Source organism: Pantherophis guttatus, chromosome 2, assembly GCF_059756535.1.
Source record: "Pantherophis guttatus breed Tessera chromosome 2, ASM5975653v1, whole genome shotgun sequence".
Lineage (NCBI taxonomy): Eukaryota > Metazoa > Chordata > Lepidosauria > Squamata > Colubridae > Pantherophis > Pantherophis guttatus.
Genome location: NC_142064.1, coordinates 262,088,830 through 262,108,619, shown reverse-complemented (window position 1 = coordinate 262,108,619; position 19,790 = coordinate 262,088,830). Strand labels below are relative to the sequence as shown.

Sequence of the window (19,790 nt, the reverse complement as noted above, 5' to 3'; positions counted from 1 at the left end):
AGAATTCAGACGCTTGGCAATTGGTTCATATTTGTGTGTGTGTGTGCTGTGCTCCCCCGTTTTGCGACCTTCTGAACAGCAAAGTGGGGAAGCCAGATTCACTTAACAACTGGGTTACTAGCTTATCAACTGCAGTGCTTTTCTTAACAACAGTGGTTTGAGAAAGGTTGTAAAATGGGGAAAAACTCACTTGACGAATGTCTCACTTAACAACAGAAATGTTTGGCTCAGTTGTGGTCATTAAAAGTCGAGAAGTACCTGTATTGGAACCAGTGGTGGGATTCACCCGGTTTGGACCAGTTCGGGCGAACTGGTAGTTAAATTGCTGGCTGGCACTACCCTGTCCCGCCCCTTCCAGGAGTCCCCATGCAGCCCATTTTGGCTCCCAGGTTAAGTGCAGGGAAGCCTACTAGGCCCAAAATAGGGTGTGAGGGGAACAGTGCGCCCCCCCCAGGCCCGTTTTCGTTCCCAGGAGGCTGCAGGGAGGCCTACTAGGCCCAAAATGAGTCACGGGGGGGGGCTCACCCCCGCGGCCCGTTTTTACTCACCATGCTCACCATGGCCATGCCCACCCAGCCGGTCATTAGGGCAGAGAACCAGTTGTTACATTATTTGAATCCCACCACTGACTGGAACGGTATTCTCAGCTGGAAAAGATGGATTTGTAATCATCACGAAAGTCTTTGTGGGGGTGGATGGGGGGGTAGAAAGGCTTGCCAGAGAGCTGGTCTCGTTGCAGATAATGGGACATACTTTTACGCCGACATAGTTACAGTTGCTCTGCACTGAACAAGCTTAGATTACTAAGGTCAACATTCTCATAGCCCCCCCTCATGATCAGCGCTAAACTTAATTGGTTCATAAATAAATACTATAGAAAATACTACAAGTTGGCCACCGCTTTTGATTCTCAGAGCTGGGAATTTCCAAATTTTAAAACATTTTATTAGGTTACAAGTTAAGATACAAAATACAAAAGTAAATAGGAAAACGGGGGGGGGAAAGGGAGTGAAAGAGAAGTGAGGAAGGGTTGGGAAAAAGAAAAAAAAAACTGTTGACTTCCAACTCCCTCTGTTGCAGTAAAATAAAGCATTAACATCAAGCCCAGTGGTGAAATCCAACTTTTTTTTACTACTGGTTCTGTGGGCGTGGCTTGGTGGGCATGGTGTGGCTTGGGGAAGGATACTGCAAAATCTCCATTCTCACCCCACTCTGGGGCCAGCCAGAGGTGGCATTTGCCGGTTCTCCGGACTACTCAAAATTTCCGCTACCAGTTCTCTGAACTACTCAAAATGTCTACTACTGGTTCTCCAGAACCTGTCAGAACCTGCTGGATTTCACCCCTGATCAAACCATAACTTTTTGCTTTTTCAAAACAATATAAACTAGCCATTTCTATAAGCATCTATCAATCTAATCGGTAAAACCCAAAATCAGAGTTTCATTTTTTCCCCATCTTAAGCTCAAAGTTCAGAAACGGTCTCCATGTGGTACTTATATTCTTTTCTTTAATCAAAATAGTCAATTTAGCCATTTCTGCCAACTCCATCAGCTTCTGCAGCCATTCGTCCATGGTGGTCCATTGGCCCATTGTTTAGCAACCTTCTGGTGTTTTGGAAAACAGTTTGCCCTCCTCTTCTTGGTGGCAGCCCCTCAAATACTGGAATACTACTATTGTGTCACCCCTAGTCCTTTTCTCTAGACTGGCCATACACAATTCCTGCAACAACTTTCACATGTTTTTGTCTCCAGGCCCTTATCTTAACTGCTCTTCTTTGCACTTTTTCCAAAGTCTCAACATCTTTTTTGTAACGTGGTGACCAAAACTGGATGTGGTATTCCAGGTGTGGCCTTACAAATTCCATAGTCATGAGCATGACAATCCACAGTCATGCTCAGGAAATGGATTACAGAGATAGCTGTAATTAATTAATGTAATTAATTGTATGTGGGAAAGAATTGCGCGGAGGAAGCTGGAGACATGGATGTCTGCAATAGCTCTATTCAAATTAGGAAGTCAATCAGCCCTTGCTGCAGAAAACCTCTTGGACATCCCTTGGTATCATCTTGAGAGGCAAAAGATGGGGTGACAGAGAGAAATATCAGCCACTTGCCTTCAGGTTAATGGCTAAGTTGGCATAATACCCTGTTTCCCTGAAAATAAGACCTATCCCAAAAATAAGTCCTAGCATGTTTTTACATGTGTGCCTAATAGAAGCCCTACCTCAAAATAAGCCCTACTTAAGAGCCTGTGCAGTCAGCTGGCCACTCATTCCATTTGGTTGCTCACGGTGTCGCAGCCATGAGGAGAGGCAGGAGGGTGGAGCTGCCCCACGCGCCCTGCACCTGCTTACCTCAGGGCCCCCAAGCCAGGCCATCCATGCCCTGACATCTGCCTTTCTGGTGGCAGCACCAACAGCCATGTGCAGTAGGAACCCACATGGCCACTGGCCCACTTCTGCTTGCTTGCGGCCACAATGGAGCAGGTGGCCAAGTGGTATGCTGGTTCCGTGGCTGCGAGGTGAGGCGAGTGTTGGGGCATGGCACAGAGATAACACAGGCAGCTGGCAGTTCAAATCAGCCCTTTATTGCTCCAAATTTCCTCAAACACTCCCATGTTTCTGGCAAGTCCCAGAGCAAAGTGATGACAAACCCCGCTACACACCTCAAGCAGCCCCCACACAGCCCAGCAGCTGTATACACCAAGGCTGCACGGCAATAAATCCAGCAGGGCAAATCAAGGAGTTCAGGAAGCAAAGGATCCAGTTAATTAGTCCAGAAAGCCAGGGTTAGTTCCACCCCCTTGCCTTGCAGCAGCAGCGACACTGGTACACCACATTGCCTCTTGCCCTGCCACAAGCAAGCAAAAGAAGTGGACCGCCTGTACATGGAAAAAATAAATAAACCCCCCTGAAAATAAGTCTTAGTGCTTATTTTGGTGCCCAAAAGAATATAAGACCTGGTCTGATTTTCAGGAAAACACGGTATTACATTATATGACACAAAAGCAGTCTTCCAATATCTAAGGAGCTGCCACAAAGAAGAGGGCATCAAGCTATTCTCCAAAGCACTTGGAGGCAGGACAAGAAGAAATGGTTAGAAACGTATGAAGGAGAGATACAACCTAGAAGTAAGGAGAAACTTCCTAACTGTGAGAACAATCAACCAATGAAACGGCTTGCCTTCAGAAGTTGTGGGTGGTCCATCACTAGAGGTTTTTAAGAAAACACTGGACAACCATTTACAGTATTTGAATGGTATAAGGTCTCCAGCTTGGGCAGGGGGTTGGGCTAGAAGACTTCCAACATCCATTCCAACTGTATTCTGTTGCATTCTGTTCGGTTCTCCTCTACTCCAGTGTTTCTCAACCTTGACTTCTTTAAGCTGCGTGGACTTCAACTTCCAGAAATTCTGAGAGTTGAAATCTACGCAGTTTAAAGTAGCCAAGATTGAGAAACTCAACTCAACTCAACTCTTGTCTAGTCTAGTCTAGTCTAGTCTAGTCTAGTCTAGTCTAGTCTAGTCTAGTCTAGTCTAGTCTAGTCTACCCTACCCTACCCTAACACCATAGCTATATTGGGAAGAAGCAAGAACCTCACCATGGCATGGCTTTGAAATTCAGAAAAATGTCAACTGCAGGGATCCCCAACCTGTGGGCCGCAGCCCAATAGCAGGCCACGGCCTATTTGCAACCGAGCCTCACTCGTGTGAGCGTCACATTTGCTCACAGTGCGAGTAACAGGTGCTCGCCTGCCCCTCCCACAAAATCATCCCCTCTTTCCCACCTCCCTTCCCTCCCCACCCCCCGCTTTGGGCCACCAACCCTGGAACTCTGTTCCACTGGACCAGTAACGTTTATCCCTGATCCACTGTCAACTTGAACAACTGCCAATTAGCTCCAGGAGAGGTATGGAAGCTATTTGATGAAGTCATCCATTCTCTCCACAGCGACAGAGAAATCAAAAAGAGATTTCATCTCGGTGATTAACAGAAAAGGGAGTGAGAAAGAACAGCTAATCGTTTAATGTAAATGTCATTTACGTTAAGAAACCTTAATAGGACTCCCTACATATGGGATAAATTATATCCTTCGGTCACATTAACAATTAAAATAAGACAATAACTCCTGGAAAAATTCTGGGGGTTACACCCATACCGTTTAGGGCTTGTGTGAAATCAAAGTCACCTAGTATGCCCTTCCAACCCAGGATTTTAAATTACTAAGTAGAAAAACAAGTGATATACAAATAGTCCTACAAGCATTCATTTATTGACTGTTTGAAATTACAATCCCAATGAAAAAAAATGACTTGCAGCCGATCCTAACACTTACAACCATTGCAGTCATAGGGGACATGTTCAACCAGTGTGTGTTTAGGACAACTGCAGCTTCCCCGGATCGTGTCATCCCCGTTTGTGACCTTCCCGGCTGGCTTCCAAGTCAATGGGGGAAACTGGTCCCGCTTAACAGCCATATGACTCACTTAAGAATGGCAGTGATTTGCATAACAACCATGGCAAAAAGAAAAAAAAAAAGTCAGGAAATCAGGCAAGACTCGTTTAACCCAGGAAGTGACTAAGCTTTGCTGCAGTGGTGCAGTGGTTAGAGTGGAGTTGTTGTTGTTGTTGTTAGTTGCGAAGTTGTGTCTGACCCATCCGGACCCCATGGACAACATTCCTCCAGGCCTTTCTGTCCTCTACCATCTCCCCGGAGACCATTTAAGATCATGCCTACACTTCAGTGACTCCATCCAGCCACCTCATTCTCTGTCTTCCTGTTCTTCTTTTGCCCTCAATCATTCCCAGCATTAGGCTCTTCTCCAGTGAGTCCTTCCTTCTCATTAGGTGGCCAAAGTATTTGAGTTTCATCTTCAGGATCCGGCCTTCTAAAGAGCAGTCAGAGTTTATCTCCTCTAGGACTGACCGGTTTGATCGCCTTGCTAATTCTGCTGGCTGCAGGCCGGCTGCCTGCAATTCGGCAGTTCGAATCTCACCAGGCTCAAGGTTGACTCAGCCTTCCATCCTTCCGAAGTCGGTAAAATGAGGACCCAGATTGTGTGTGTGTTGGGGGGGGCGCAATATGCTGACTCAGTAAACTGCTTAGAGAGGGCTGTAGAGCACTGTAAAGCGGAATATAAGTCTAAATGCTATTGGTATGTGTGTGGTCATAAGCAGGGTCTCCTGATGCAGGATTGAATGTAACTGGAACAATAGGTGGAATTCTAAAAGACTTCCTAACCACTGCTGGCATGTTTTCCTCAAGCAGGCAGTGGATCCAAACTGTGTACCAGCTCTGAGCGATCCCCCTTCTAGAACGAATAGTGAAAAATCTCCAGATCCAGGTTCATTGGAATCCAAAACCCACAATCACTCAATCCTGATCAGTGTAAGCCAAAGTCTGTTTTTCCCCATCCCGGTCCTCATAAAAGACTGGGATATAGCATCCCTTGTTTGCCCAGGATCAGAGAGGTATAACTAGTCCTCGACTTACAACAGTTCATTTAGTGATCGTTCGAAGTTTCAACGGCACAGGAAAAAGTGACTTAGGATCATTTTTCACACTTATGATTGTTGCAGCGTCCCCATGAGTGTGTGACTTACTTTGGGATGCTTGGCAACTGGTTCATATTTATGACGGTTGCAGTGTCCCGGGGGGGGGGGTCAGGTGATCCCCCTTTTGCGACCTTCTGACAAGCAATGTCACCGGGGAAGACAGATTCACTTAACGACCCTGTTACTAACTTTAACAACTTGCAGGGATTCACTTTAAAAATGCAGCAAGTCGTAAAATGGGCACAAAACTCGTTTTAACAAATTTTCCACTTTGCAACATGAATTCTGGGCTCAGTTGTGGTCGCAAGTCAAAGACTAGCTGTATTGCATGGGTCCAACCCGATGTCACCTATTTGAAAGCCTTAACCAGCCCAAAGAGGCATGGATGATTAGGGGACTGGAGGCTAAAACATTTGAAGAACGGTTGCAGGAACTGGGTACGTCTAGCTTAATGAAGAGAAGGACTAGGGGAGACATGATAGCAGTGTTACGATATCTCAGGGGTTGCCACAAAGAAGAGGGAGTCAAACTATTCTCCAAAGCACCTGAGGGCAGGACAAGAAGCAATGGGTGGAAACTAACAAAGGAGAGAAGCAACTTAAAACTAATGAGAAATTTCCTGACAGTTAGGACAATTAATCAGTGGAACAACTTGCCTCCAGAAGTTGGGAATGCTCCAATAATGGAAGTTTTTAAGAAGAGGTTGGATAACCATTTGTCTGAAGTGGTGTAGGGTTTCCTGACTAAGTAGGGGGTTGGACTAGAAGACCTCCAAGGTCCCTTCCAACTCTGTTATTCTATTCTAGGCCAGGGGGACTTTTTATCAGGTCCGCCTGATTCGCCAGTTGCGTCCCTTTCTGGATCGGGACTCGTTAAATACGGTCACTCATGCTCTCGTTACTTCCCACTTGGACTACTGCAATGTTCTCTACATGGGGCTCCCCTTGAGGAGCACCCGGAGGCTCCAGCTGGTCCAGAATGCGGCCACGCGGGTGGTTACGGGAGCGATGTGGCACTCCCATGTGACCCCCCTCCTGCGCGAGCTGCACTGGCTCCCGGTGGTCTTCCGGGTGCGCTTCAAGGTTTTGGTTACCACCTTTAGAGCGCTCCATGGCATCGGACTGGGGTATTTACGAGACCGCCTTCTGCCACCAATAGCCTCTCACCGACCAGTACGCTCCCATAGAGAGGGGCTCCTCAGGGTGCCGTCGGCCAAACAGTGTCGACTGGCGGCCCCCAGGGGGAGAGCCTTCTCTGTGGGGGCACCTACCATCTGGAACAAGCTCCCCCCAGAGATACGGAGGATCCCGGACCTGCGCACGTTTCGCCGTGCTCTCAAAACTTTTCTATTTCAGCAGGCTAGCCTGGCCTAACTCTCCTTTTTTAAATTTTTAATTCGTGATTTTATAAATTGGGTATTTTAATCTGTGTTTCGGCCAAAATATTTAATAATTTTAAGGGATTTTTTAAATATTTGTATTATCTGTATTTTATCTTGGCTGTTCACCGCCCTGAGTCCTTCGGGAGTAGGGCAGTATAGAAATTTGATTAATAAATAAATAAATAATAAATAAATAAATAAATATTCTATATTTGGATCTATCTAAAACAGAGCCCCCATCCAACCTTTGGGGCATCAGGGACCAGTTCCGTGGAGAGCGATTTTTCCGCGGACCGGAGGGGGTATGGTTTTGTGTGCTGCCTGCATCCCACTGATGAGACTTCACTTATTTGTGGGACCCAGTTTCTGGCATGCTGCGGCCCGGTGCCGATCCACAGACTGGGGTTAGGGGGAACGCCTGATCCAGTGGTAAAACCTAAAATTCGTTACTACCGGTTCTGTGGGCGTGGCTTGGTGGTGGTGGGGTAATGTGACTGGGTAGGCGTGGCCATTTTTTTTTTTTTTTACTTTTAAAACCATTTTTTCTACAACCACTTCAGCGAAGAGGTTGTAAAAAAATGCTTTCAAAAGGCTCTGACGATCCCAGCTGAGTTGCCTGATCGGCAGAAGCTTTTTTTCTTTTAAATGCCTCTGACGATCCCAGCTGAGCCGCGCGATCATCAGAGGCTTTTTTTTTTTACTTTTAAAAGCATTTTTTCGGCCGAAGAGGTTGTAGAAAAAATGCTATTAAATTTTTTTTTTAAAAGCCTCTGATGATTGCGCAGCTCAGCTGGGCATGGGGGGGGGGGCAGGGATTTTTGCTACCGGTGATCCAGTCCGAACCGGGAGCATTTCACCCCTGCCCTGATCTAAAACACACCTTGCTACACTGACAGCCCCAAGAATCCTGTCCACATCCTCAGGACCAACAGGCTCAAATTTATCCCAGAGAACTGAGCAAGACCACATCTTAATTCACTCATAGAACCTGAACCCTTGAAATTGATTGTATCCCCCAAATGCCGGATTTAGTCCTCACAGTGACCTTGCAAATGCTCCTCCCACCCCTCCTTACCCAGGAGGGTATAGGGCTGCCCTACATAGGCCGTTGACCGAAAGCAGTAAGAAAACTATGTTTCCCTGCTCTTATCTCTAGGATATAATCATAAGAAAGTCTCTTACCCAATACTTCAGTTGGATTGACTGGTCTTCCTCTAGGAGTTGAGAGTCTTCTGTGCTGCTTGATCATTGGGAAGTCCTCTAAAAACCAGAGGACTCACCGGCCTCCACAAGCAGGTAAACAGACTCCACTCAGGTGTGATCTGATCCTCATTGTCGTGGTTTTTGTTTTTCTCATTCCAAGCAGCGACTTAAAATCTCCGTCAAACTAAGCCTCGGGGACCCCAAGTTCCCTCTGAAATCCATTCAGGTCTATCAGAAACCTGGGGTGGATTATTTCTTCCCAGACAGAAGAATCAATCATAATGAGCCGCCACCATTACTGTCACCAAGAATAGGATCTTCCCAAGATCGTAGTCTATCATAGTTGCAATCGTTAATTGCCGGACGCAGCAGCTGAGAGCAGCACTTCCAACCTGAAGCCTCCCACCATCCAACAGCTGATTGGTGCTGAGTCATCCAGAGACAATCCATGGCTCAAAAGGTCCCATAATAGGGGAGCATAAATCTTTTCTGATTTGCCTAGGACCGTGATGGCGAACCTATGCCATGCGTGCCACAGGTGGCACGCAGCGCCCTCTCTGTGGGCATGTGAGTCGTCGCCCCAGTTCAGCTCTGCCGCGCATGCATGCGTGCCCCCAGCCGGTCATCGGGTCTCTGCTGTGAATGCGCGGGGTGGGGCGCATGCGGGGATGCGTGGCGCATGAGGGTGTGGAAAGGGGCCGGGGCACATTGGGGAGCCATGCACACATGCACGGGGGCAGGGGGCATTGCATTTTGGGGGTTCGGGCACAGTTTGGGCACTCACTCTGGAAAAGGTTAGCCATCACTGGCCTAGGAAGTTGCTCCATTTGGAAAAACTAAAGACCTCATTGACCGAAGACTCAAAACGCTGTCTAAAAAACTTTCCAAACCCTCTATGAACACCAACATAGCCAAAAACCAACCCTAAGATACTCCAATGGTCCATCTTCAACAGCCCAGCAGCCCTGGCACTGCATTTTTTTAAAAAAATAAAGCATCATTATAAAAGTTTCAGTACAGAGTGTCCTTGATGTACGACCATTCATTCAGTGACCATTCGAAGTTACGACGACAATGAAAAAACTGACTTAGGACCGTTTCTCACACTTACGACCGTTGCGGCGTCCCCGTGGTCACATGATCAAAATCCGGATACTTGGCAACGGATTCATATTTATGATGTCTGCAGTGTCCCGGGGTCATATAAACACCTTGAGACCTTTTGACAAGCAAAGTCAATGGGGAAGCCATATTCTCTTAACAATCCTGTGACTAACTTAACAACTACATCAATTCACTTAACAAATGTAGTGAGGAAGTAAAATGGGGCAAAACTCATTTAACAACTGTCGTACTTACTAATGGAAATTTGTGGCTCAATTGTGGTCATAAATCAAGGATTACCTGTATTCTTTAAGTCTTTATAGCAATAGCACTTAGACTTATATACCGCTTTACAGCCCTCTCTTAAGCGGTTTACAGAATCAGCATATTGCCTCCAACAATTTGGGTCCTCATTTTACCCACCTCGGAAGGATGGAAGGCTGAGTCGACCTTGAGCCTGATGAGATTTGAACTGCCAAATAGCTGGCAGTCAGCAGAAGTAGCCTGCAGTACTGCACTCCAACCACTGTGCCACCATGACTTATTGTTTGAAAACATTCCAAATCAGTGTTTCTCAAACTTGGCAACTTTAGGATGTGTGGATTTAACCAGACCTGAATGTTATATACAGGTAGTCCTCGACTTATGACCACAATTGAGCCCAGAAATTGTGCCGTTAAGTGAGTTTTGCCCTGTTTTATGACTTTTCTTGCCACAGTTGGTAAGTGAATCACTACAGCTCTTAAATTAGTGACACGGTTGTGAAGTGAATCTGGTTTTCCCGTTGACTTTGCTTGTCAGAAGGTCGCAAAAGGGAGTCACATGATCCAGGGACACTGCAACCGTCATAAATATGAACCTGTTGCCAAGCATCCGAATGTTAATCACGTGACCATGGGGATGCTGCAACAGTCATGTGAAAAATGGCCAATGTCACTTTTTTCAGTGTTCGTAACTTCGAACGGTCACTAAATGAACTGTTATTAAGTCAAGGACTACCTGTGCTGGATTCTTCCCACATCTATGATTCCATACAGTTCGATAACATAAGAGAGGTCCACCCATTGCAGGATATAAGCAGGAATAATATCAGATTATATCATCATATCCAAAATTTGGCACCCTGGTTGAATTAAAATCTAACAGACTGTTGGAGAATTTGTCTACAATACAGGCACTCAACTTACAACTTAATTAAGCCCGCAATTTCAGTCATAACTCATGACAGTCATTAAGCAGATCACCACATAACTGCACCCGATTTTACAACCTTTTTCATAGCGGTCATAAAATGAATGCAATGGTCATTAAGCAAATCCATTGTTTGCTATGGGGCTTTTTTTGCTGGAAACTGGAAATAAAACACTGTTTTCTGACAAAAATGTCATAAATTGCAGTTATAAATGTGGGCCAGTTGCCGAACACCAAAAATGTGATAATGTGACCTGGGAGAGGATGTTTGCAGAAACTTCTAATCTGGGTGGTAAATAGCTTTTTCGGAGTCCATGATAACTCTAAAGGTCACTAAGCAATTATTTGTAAGTTAAGGACTACTTAAATAGAAATGCGGTACTGTTGTAACTTCTTGTAACGTAATACAAACAAGAGAATGCTTTTAAGATCTACTGGTAGTCCTCAACTTATGACCACAATCGAGCCCAAAATTTCTGTTACGTGAGAATGCTCCATTTTATGACTTTTCTCCCCTCATTTGTTAAGTGGATCACTGCAGTTCTTAAATTAGTAACACGGTTGTTAAGCGAGTCTAGTTTCTGCGTTGACTTTGCATGTTAGAAGGTTGCAAAAGGAGATCACATGGCCCCAGGACACTGCAACCGTCATAAATGTGAGTCAATTGTCAATTGTCAGGGGCCTGGTGGCTCAGCAGACTAATAGCATTGTGATTAACACCAGCTGTCTGCAATTACTGTAAGTTCGAATCTCACCAGGCTCAAGGTTGACTCAGCCTTCCATCCTTTCTAAGGTAGGTGAAATGAGGACCCAGTTTGTGGGGGCAATAAGCTGACTTTGTATAAATATACAAAAGTATGAAGGCTACTGCTTAATGCATTGTAAGCCACCCTGAGTCTCCGGAGAAGGGCGGCATATAAATCAAATTCAAATTAAAAAAAAAAAATCATCCAAATATAAATGACGTGACCACAGGGAAGCTGCAAGGGTCCTGAGTGTGAAAAATGGCCACTTTTTTTCTGTGCCATTGTAACTTTGAATGGTCACTAAATGAACTGTTGTAAATCAAAGACTACCTGTACATTTGATCCATCTATGTGCTGGATTAGAGATCTTTAGTCTGAAAAACTCATTTTGAGGACACTGAATGCCAACAGCTACATTAAAAGAATAAAAAGGAGCCTCGAAGACTTAAGGATCAACCCAGAAGGGAAAGTTTCTTTGGTGTCTCTTTTGGGGGTGACTCATCAGTCATTACGGTTTCTTTTGATGTGGAGACTTCGTAATCTGTTTTAAATACACCCTGAGGTGATGATGACAGATTTCAAGCTAGGAAGGAAAATCCACTTGAACCTTTGTTATCCTATTTCTCAGTACCAAAATTACATCTGCAATCCCCCCCCCCCCCGTTATGAAACACTGTTGGCATGCTTCTAGACAAATTTTTGCCCTGCGACTGCTGCCTCATAGACAGGGAACAATGAATCCAATTAACAACATAGAAAAATATGGTCTAAGCCAGGGGTGTCAAACTTGATTTCATTGAGAGCTACATCAGGGTTGTTTTTGACCTCAATGAACGGGGACAGGGTGGGCATGGCTAGCTTGACGTCACTCGTGTCAGGGGTGACTGTGGAGGCCCGAGCGCTCTGCCAGCAAAAACGTTTTCCCGAGCTCCATTTTTGGCTGTGACGGCCTCCTGCAACCCTGGCAGTGAAAACGGACCTCGGGAGAGCTGCGTGTGGCCCTTGCAAGCTCCGTTTTCGGCTGCGACGGCCTCCAGTAACCCTGGCAGTGAAAACGGACCTCGGGAGGGCTGTGCGTGGCCCTTGCGAGCTCCGTTTTCAGCTGTGATGGCCTCCTGCAACCATCTACCAGTGAAAACAGAGCTCGGGATGGCCCTCCCAAGCTCAATTTTGGCTGGCAGAGGCACTGCGGGCCGGCCCTTCACTGTTTCCAGGGCAACTCGTGGGCCAGATCTAAGCACCCTGTGGGCCGCATCCAGCCATGGGCTTTGAGTTTGACACCCATGGTCTAAGTGATACCATTGTTGGATGGCTTCGCAGATGACTGAATGACCACCACACCCAAAGAGGGTGCATTAATGGCTCCACACCAGCTTGGGAATGGGAGCTGAACGCCCCGGTGCTCTCTTTGAGGCCCGTGCTGATCAGCATTTTTATTAATGATAGGATGAAAGTGCTGAGGGAAGGATTATTAAATACGAAGGTAACACAAAACTGGGAGTAGTGGCTAACAGTATGGAAGAGAAGGTTCAAAAAATAATAATAATCTAGAGCCAGTTTTATATAGTGGTGAAGGTGCCAGCCTAGAAATCAGGAGACTGTGAGTTCTAGTCCCACTTAGTTGGGAGACTTTGGGCCAATCGCTGTCTCTCAGCCCAGTCCACCTCACAGGGTGGTTGTTGTGAGGAAAATAGGAGGAAGAAATATTAAGTACGTTCGCCACCCTGAGTTACTTATAAAGCAATAAAGGCAAGTTAAAAATCAAATAAATGAATAAAATAGGGAACTGTGGGCCAGAAGGAAATGTAAGGTTCTGTATGTAGGAAGAAAAAAAAAAAATGAAAACGTGCCTTTTTATTTGTGTTAATTAAATTTATTTGCCGCCCATCTCAACCACAAGGTGACTCTTGTGTGATATACAATGGAGGAGAATTAGTTTAACAGCAATACATGTGATCTGGGTGTTGTTAACTGACAACTTAAACATGTTATTACAAAGGAAAAAGCTGTCTTGAAGGTTATTAATGGGAATACTAGGAGTCGGTAAGCAAACATCTCAAAAACATTTAAAGAATCTATGGTTAGCCTGTAAGGTTAATATCTAAAGCAGTGTTTCTCCATCTCGGTCACTTTAAAGATGTGTGGACTTCAATTCCAAGAATTATGGGAGTTGAAGTCCACACGTCTTAAAGTTGCCGAGGTAGAGAAACTTAGAACTAAAGGGGTGTCACAAGGAAGAAAGAATGGACTTATGAAGACATGTGTTGAGGCTAGACCTCAGGAGGAACTTCTTGACTAGCTATCAGCCAGTGGAACAGTCTGCTACATAAGGAAGTGAGTTCTCCTTCACTGGTCTTCTCCACACAAAGGTTATCTGTGGGAGTGCTTGACATTATTCTATTGTCTTGCCTATAAGGAAGCATGTCTCCCATATATTTGAGGCATAACTTCCTTGTTCTGAAACGGATCCACGGGGCTTCTGCATCTAGCCACCAACTGCTTGCTGATAATGATCTTTATAGTGTCTATAACTTTTTCCCTCTTTCCTTCTAAGGAGTTCACAGCAGCTCATAAAGTTCTATTCCTGTATACAGTAGCAGTACTTGTACATCAGGATTTGAATCCATGGCCTCTCTAGACCTAGTCTCAAACACTAAGGCCGTGATGGCAAACGTGTGGCACGCAGAGCCATATCTGTGGGCACACGAGCGTTGCCCCAGATAAGCCCCAGCGCGCATGCGTGCACCGGCCAGCTGATTTTTGGCCTTCTGGGCCACTGGAAGTCAGGAAACAGGCTGTTTCCTGTCTCCAGAGGGCCTCCGGGGGGGGGGAGACTGTTTTCGCCCTCCCCAGGCTCCTAAAAAGTCTGGGGAGAGTGAAAAACGGGCCTACCAGGCCAAAAGTGGGGGGAGTGCAGGGGGGCGCACACACATGCGCGGGGGGGAGCAGGGCGCATTGAATTATGAGTGTGGGCACGGGCGCACGACCCCCCCCGCACTCCCCCCACTTTCGGCACACGACGGCAAAAAGGTTAGCCATCACTGTTCTAAGGCCTAGATAAGTAATATGACACCCTCTAAATCTGATTAAACTCCAACTCCATTTCCAGAACAGAGGAATGACTGAGGTGACGTGCTGTTTGCCCCTATTGTTTGATTTTTATCCCACCTTTATTACTTTAGAAGTAATTTAAAGTGATAGACGTATCTCCTACTCCTTCTTTCTCTATTTTTTCCCAGCACAATCACTCATACAATAATAAAAATGGTGAAGTGAAGTGGGCTGGGCCGAGAATGATTGGCCCAAAGTCATCCAGCTGCCTTTTATGCCTAAAGCAGGACTAGAACTCACAGTCACCTGGTTTCTAGCCTAGAACCTTAACCACTAGACCAGGGGTGTCAAACTGGCAGCCCGTAGGCCGGATTCGTCATGCGCAGGCCACGCCCACCCCAGCTCCACGAAGGGGGGAAATGTCACAATATGTCACGTGACGGCAACGTGACGACTCAGGTTTGACATGCACTAGACCAAACTAGCTCTCTATTCTAACCACCATTCCAGAGTTTCATTTCAAGCAGAGAATTCTGATTGTTATTATGAACCGAAGTACTACTCTATCAGAAAACTACCAGAAGGAAACCCAGTTCCCACCATTACAGGGATGAAAGTTTGTGAATTCTCTACAACTATCCATGATCCACAGTGCTGTGATAACTTAAGCCATAATAACTGAGGTTCCAAAATGTAAAATTTCTTCTACTTAGGTCATTCTACTGATCTATTTGTGTGTGTTAGGATCATTGTGTGACCTGGTTCCATATTCTTTTTCCAGACACACTGAATATTTGCTTAACATGCTCAATAAGGACATGACCCAGCTACACTGTTTGGAATACTGCTTTTATTTGTTAATTGTATCTCCATCTATTGATCCTGAGCCAGTCACTTAGGTAACATTCTGATCGCATTCCAGATTATAGATCGTCCCGTAAGGTTCAGAAACATTTCCTCACCTCTTGTAGTTTACTAAGAGGAATGGAATCAGCAAGGATAGCTTATTAGGCCACCATGGTTTTAATTAATGACTAAAGGCACACTATACCGACTTACAGTTTGCTCAATCTTAATTTAAAAACCCATGTTTGCCTCAGCTAACAGACTGCATCAAACCAGGCTATTAAAATGGTTTATAAGTCACATACTCAGCCATATCCAAGCAAACCCCATTATGGTTTAAAAGTTATATGAAGTATTACATGCTGTGAGAATCTGGTCTATTATGGTTTATTCATCAGAACTTAATTAAAAATGACTGATCGTAATGCACGAATATCATCAAGTTGTCTAATCGAGAATAGCATTTAGAGCCATTTGGAATAGTCAGCTGCACAAATTTAAATTATAATCTTGAAATTTTGCCGAAGGGTTATTGCCCATTGCTGTGCAACAGATGCCATATTCTACTGACTTTCCATTGCAACTTCAAAAGGAAAAGTGAATTTAATTGTGTCTACCTAAGAGCAGTAGAAAGGCCATTATAATCCTCAATTTACAGCTATAATCGGAAACAGAATTTCGATTGCTAAACAAGATAATTATTAAATGAGTCTTGCTTGATTTTATACCTTTTTTGTTAACCATGATGGTTAAGCTAATCATTAGAGTTGTTAAGTGAATCCAGCTTTCTCCATCGATTTTGCTTGTCAGAAACTATCTGGAAGGTCTCAAAGGATGATCACGTAACCCTGGGATGCTGCGACGGTTGTAAACGCGAGGAACTGTCACTAAACAAATGGTTGTTAAGTGGAGGATTCCATGTCCTCATTTAAAACTTTATATTCCAAATAGTGGAAAGTATAGAGGTAGTCCTCGATTTACAACAGTTCATTCAAAGTTACAACGGCACTGGAAAAATTGACTTATGGTCGTTTTTCATACTTACGACCATTGAAGCATCTCCATAGTCACGTGATCAAAATTCGGAGGCTTGGCCACTGGTTCATATTTATGACAGTTGAAGTGTCCCGGGGGTTACCTTTTGCAGCCTTCTGACAAGCAAAATCAATAGGGCAGCCAGATTCACTTAACAGCCATGTTGTTAACTGCAGGGATTCACTTAACAACTACGGCAAGAAAGATCGTAAAATGTGGCAAAACCCACTTAACAAATACCTCACTTAGCAACAGAAATTTTGGGCTCAATTGTAGTCGTAAGTCAAGGATTTACCTGTGCTCATCTCCTACATAAATGAACTCCGTGGCCTTAAGATAGGGGGACTTCAACTCCCAGAGTTCCTCAGCCAGCCATGGTTGAACAACACGGGTCTATACATGCTTTCTCTTCTGTATCACCCATCTAGATTTTTTTTTTTCAATGCCTTCGAGTCACTGTTGACTCCTGCAAACTGCCTGGACAAGTCCCTGCAGTTTTCTTGGCAACATTTTCGGAAGTACTAGTAATTGAAAGAACGATTTAGCCCAAGGTCATCCCGCTGACTTTGTGCCTAAGACAAGACTAGAATTTGGACCAGGATGCCCTACGCACAGTTACTCATGTGCTAGTCACCTCCCGTATTGACTACTGTAACACTCTCTACATGGGGCTGCCCTTGAGGACCACTCGGAGGCTTCAGCTGGTGCAAAATGCAGCCGCATAGGTTGTGATGGGAGAATCCCGATACTCCCATGTAACACCCCTCCTGCGTGGCCTGCATTGGTTGACGGTTGCCCTCCGGGTGAGATTCAAGGTGTTGGTGATGACCTATAAAGCCCTACATAGCTTAGGCCCAGGATATTTGGCGGACCACCTGCAGCCAGCAACAACATCCCATCGCCCGGCTCGCGCCCATAGGAAGGGCCTGCTCAGGGTGCCGTCGGCGAGACAATGTCGGCAGGCGGCCCGCAGGGATAGAGCCTTCTCTGTGGGCGCACCCACCCTCTGGAATCAACTCCCTTTGGGGCTTCGGCTGGCCCTTGACCTTCGCACCTTTCGCCACGAATTAAAAACTTGGTTATTCAAGTCCCCTGGCCTGGACTGATGGGGGTTTTTTTTACGGGTTTTTAATAGTATTTGATCTAATTAGGCATTTTAACTTTGCATGATAGATTATTGTGGTTTTATTGTTGTGAGCCGCCCTGAGTCCATTGGAGATAGGGCGGCATATAAGCCTAATAAGAACTCATGGACTCCCTGAGTTTCTAGCCTGGTGTCTTAATCCTTATACCAAATTGGCTCTCCAGCTACCTTCCTCATTTGTTCGTCTCGGAAAGACATCCAGCCCACCGGAAAACCCAGGAGGGCCTTAATGCAAGTCTTGCAACACGCTTACTCATGTGTAAAAATCTTACATTCTTCCTCAGAAGCAGTCTTGAGCAATCCTTGAACTAGTAGTCTTAGATTTCCCCCCACCTTTATAGTAATCCTATTCTAATCTAGTAAGGATCTTGGTAAAGGCAGCTGAAACACAAAACCAGACAGAATACTTCAAATTCACCCCAAAAGTGGCATGTAAGTAATAACAAGGGTTCTTATTACTTTCTCATTATTGTTAGAAAAGTATTTTTACTACTCCCTCATGATTGCTATGGATATTTTTACTGGGAGGGTATTTTTTTAACCAATTGCCCCTTCTAATGCCGGATGTTGCAAGAGACTCCAAAGTAGTACAGTGAAGCCCATACACACTGCTTTAATTTTAGAATCGCACAACACTCTATCTTTCCAGGCATGTCTAGCCACTACACAACACAGTTCCAAAATCTTCCACATTAGACACGTCTGTCAAAATTCAAGAGCCTTAGGTTTAAAATCCCAGGTAAGCCAAGACAAATTGGTCTTCCAAATAGGATTTTCAGAGTCGATAAAATGGGGTTGATCAATGCCATCCCAGTAAGGCTGTTGCAAGAATTCACGGCGCTTGGTTGCTCAGGATCACTATTAAAGGAAAAGAGAAACCACTGAAGAAAACCAGAGGCCATTAGCAAGGCTTGTACAAAAAGCCAGCCTAGAACGACAATAACTCGCCCGTCTCAAACGCACTCACCGGATGCTTATCTTTTCGTAATTAATCCATTAAGCTCCATCTATGCCACAACTGCAAGAAACTCGCTCGAAGATGATGCAAATATTATTTTCCAGGTCCTGCACTGCATTATACCATCCTAGTTTTCCAGAACCCCCCCCCACTTCGACCCCCTTTTCTCGCCTCCCAATTCCATCTCATGATTGTTTCACAGACACCCCACCCTCCCCATTTTAATTTAATTTTTTTTTTTAACTTTCCAGTCCTTATGACTTCAAGGACCCACCTCTCCTCCTAAGACTTCTTCCCAGGGCTGCCCCACCTTAAAAAGCAACCCCCCCCCACCAGAACTGGGCTTTTGCTCCTTCCATCTCCACCACCACACCACCCCTCCAAGTCCCCCCATGGTTCCTCCTCCTCCTCCCAGATCTCCTCCCTCTCCTCACCCCCAATAATAAACCTCCAGGCACCCCACTCCAGCCTTCCCTCCCTCCCTCCCTCCCTCCCTCCCCCACTTCTGCTTCTCCCAACTACTGACCCAGATCCCTTCCCTGAAAAAGGGGAGGGGGGGCACAGCAGGCCTTGGAACCCCAGAAATACACAACTGGGTGTGCTTGGGGGATGGGGATGGGAAAGGCGTGTATATGGGGGGGGGGGAGAGAGAGAGATTATATCCCTTGAATTATATCCCTGTATTATCCCTTGATACAGGCAGAGAGAGCATGTATGCCAAGCAACGTCCGGCTAAGATCCAAGGCGGGGAAGGAGGGAGGGAGGATGGATGGGGTGGGGGGGGGGGACACATATGGCGATCAAATCCGGAGTCTAGAAACATCCAATGGCCGGAATTTTTGGCAAATCCAGCCTAAGTAACTCCCCAACACCAGCAAACCTCCCTTCTGATTACCCACCCCACCCCATTCTTAGGGAATGATGGGAATTGAAGTCCAAACTACCACTCACACCCCCCCCCACCCAGGCTTTTACTTACCTGGCTGCGTGCCCCGCTTTTGGGGAGTGGGTTGGGGGGGGGCGAGTGGGGGGTGGGAAGCCGGGCGTCGGGGCTCCTGGAGACCCCTTGTCCGCTCACCCCCCGCGCTTCCAGAGCCAGGCCATGGCGGAGCCGGCTTCAGGGATGCGCTGGAGGAGGAGATGGAGAAGAAGCCGGGAATGCAGAGCCGGGAGAGGGAGGGAATGGGGGGGAGCAAGCTTAGATGCTCCTCCAGGGCTTTGGGCGGCGGTGGCCTCAGCCCGGCGTGGGCCACTTCCTCGGGGGCTCCGCTGAGCGGCAGGAAGTGGAGCGTCCAGGGTTGGAGTGGTGATGGGGGGGCTCTGACGGGCAGCGGCGGCCGCCAATAGCGACGGCGGCTCCTTCCTTCTCCTCGTTTGTCCCCACCCCGTGACCAGCGTCTCTCTCTCGCTCTCTCTCTCCCCCCCCCTTCTTCCCCCGCCCTCGGCTGTTCCTGCGGGTGGCGCGCTCCTCCCCCCGCCGCCTCCGGGGTTCTAATTCATTCATTCATTCCTTGGCTTTTCATTCATGCCGGGCTGTTTCCTTTATCCCCCACTCCGCCCTCGCCACCTCCGTAAGAG

The 19,790-nt window shown here is 46.2% G+C and overlaps 1 protein-coding gene across 1 annotated transcript in view; it reads right to left on the bottom strand.

Annotated features, from left to right (window-relative positions):
• The window catches only part of AGPAT1 (1-acylglycerol-3-phosphate O-acyltransferase 1), a 49,455-nt gene extending 29,883 nt beyond the window's left edge, over positions 1–19,572 (bottom strand). Inside the window, exon 1 of the mRNA XM_034421421.3 lies at positions 19,192–19,572. The gene's annotated coding sequence lies outside the window, so the exon portion shown is untranslated. The remainder of the gene's footprint in view (positions 1–19,191) is intronic.
• Positions 19,573–19,790: the final 218 nt, after the last annotated feature.